The sequence below is a fragment of the Mesoplodon densirostris genome, chromosome 3, assembly GCF_025265405.1.
Source record: "Mesoplodon densirostris isolate mMesDen1 chromosome 3, mMesDen1 primary haplotype, whole genome shotgun sequence".
Lineage (NCBI taxonomy): Eukaryota > Metazoa > Chordata > Mammalia > Artiodactyla > Ziphiidae > Mesoplodon > Mesoplodon densirostris.
The window spans coordinates 38,107,914-38,110,121 of record NC_082663.1 but is presented as its reverse complement, the minus strand read 5'-3'; the positions used below and the strand labels follow the sequence as shown (position 1 = coordinate 38,110,121).

The 2,208-nt window shown below is 40.0% G+C and overlaps 1 pseudogene; it reads left to right on the top strand.

Moving 5' to 3' along the window:
* The first annotated feature begins 1,338 nt into the window (after window positions 1-1,338).
* Window positions 1,339-1,692, top strand: LOC132485189 (gamma-aminobutyric acid receptor-associated protein-like; annotated as a pseudogene).
* Window positions 1,693-2,208: the final 516 nt, after the last annotated feature.

Below are 2,208 nucleotides of genomic sequence, written 5' to 3'. Positions count from 1 at the left end.
TTGACTCTAGTTCCCCATGGTGTGAATGTAAATGGAATAGGTTCACAAGCTCCTGTTTGCGTTTTAACGTGCTAATAAGTGGTCTGGAGATCTGAAGACACATGTAATTCGTACTGGGAAAGTATTTAGCCCCCTTTTGACTGGAAACTGTGGGATGACCATGGGCCATAGTAGCCAATGCTACAGACAGAAGGGAATAGGTACATCAATAAAGGAGACCAGAAGGAATCGTGAGGGCAGCTCATGGAACAGAGGCCCCTCTTATCCCACTCTTACAAGTTTTTTTTAAATGCTCAGATATCCACCAATGAGAGGTGAAAAAGAAGGGTGACATGGGAGTAGGTAAAACAGAGTAGGTGGAGAGCCTTTGATTTACCTAGCTAACCTGAAAGAGACTAAGTTCTAAAGTGGAAGAAACTAGGTTGCTTGGCAGGGCTGAGTTTGTAAGTTATTTTTATTTTTATTTTTCTCTCTATTAGCAGATTTGGGGCTAAAATCAAAAATAATTATTTTATGGAAAATAAAATTGCACTTCAGTATATCTGATTGATAATATTAAAAATTTAAAGCACAATATAAACATGAGATACCTTTGCTTAGAATCCTTTAGTGGCTTCTTATGGCTACTAAATTATAAATTGGCACATACCATTTCAGTTGGTTCTTGCCTATGGCTCTAGCATCATATTCTGAAACCAGCAATGGAGACTGGAAAAACAATATTAAAGAAATAGAAGAAAATTTCCATGCAAGTTCTAAGCCAGTAAACCTGTATTGGGGTGTGTGTGTCTGTCTGTCTGACTGTCTGTCTATGTCTGACTGTGAAATACATATGACATTACCACTTTATCAGTTAATTCTGATCAAAATAACATTGTGTTAAAAACCATCCCAAAACTCAATGAGGAAAAATAGAGGACCCAATATATAACTTATACCAGAATCATATAAAAATTTGTTTAAAATTCAAATTATCATTGTAGTCATCCATTTACAATGCTTGGTGTAAGTTTATCTCTTGTAAAAATAAAATACAGTGTGTGTGTGTGAAAAAAATTTTTTTAATAAATAAATAAATTAATTAATTAGTTAAAATTAAAGAACAAACCTGAAATAGATCAGCCCTAACAGCCCAAAACCCAGTCTCTCATGGAACAAGGTGATATGTTCATACTCGCCTGCCTAAAGAAAATTAAATCCTATCTGGAGAAAAACCACTTCAAAAAACAAACAAACAAACAAATTCAAATTATTGAGGTCATCAACACCTGCCCCCTCTTCCCAGCCCCCACCCCGGGTTCTCTCAGCCCAGCCCGGTCCAGCCCAGTCCCTGGGAGGATGAACTTCGTGTATAAAGAGGAGTATCCGTTAGAGAAGCATGGCTCTGGGGGCGAGAAGATCTGAAAGAAATACCCGGACCGGGTCCCGGTGACAGTAGAAAAGGCTCCCAAATTTCGGATAGGAGACCTGGACAAAAAGATATACCTGGTGCCTTCAGATCATACAGTTGGTCAGTTCTACTTCTTGATCGGGAAACAAATTCATCCCTGAGCTGAGGATGCCTTGTTTTTCTTTGTCAACAATGTCATTCCACCCACCAGTGCCACTATGGGTCAGCTATACCAGAAACAACATGAAGAAGACTTCTTTCTGTACATTGCCTACAGTGATGAAAGTGTCTACGGCCTGTGAAGCTGCTGCCCCTAAGGTGGGGTGGTCCCATTCTACAAAGAGAGAGGGGGGCCCCCTTCCTTAACCTACTCCTCCTTGAGGCTCAAACACCAACTCTCTTCCTCAGGACCTGCACTTCATAATGTTTGAGACTCTCCTTCAACCCCTCTTAACATGAGGATTACTGGGGAGATGTCCTCTAGTACATTTCCTTTCTCCTTTCTTCCCCTTTCTCTACCACCTTTCCCATTCTGCTTTAGACTTCTTGATTGTCAATCTCTGTCACATCCAGCGATTGTTTTGGTTTCTGTTCCCTTTCTAACTGCCCAAGGGGCTCAGAACCCCAACAATCCCTTCTTTTCACTACCTTCTTTTTGGGGGGTAAATGGAAGGGACTGAAATTGTGGAAGGAAGGTAGAAGGCACATCAATAAAGAGGAAAGCACCAAAAAAATTCAAATTATTGAAATGAAACTGGCTTGAAACACTGAATCACTTATTCTCACTTAGCTGCATGTTGTTGAAAGTTGTCTAAGCT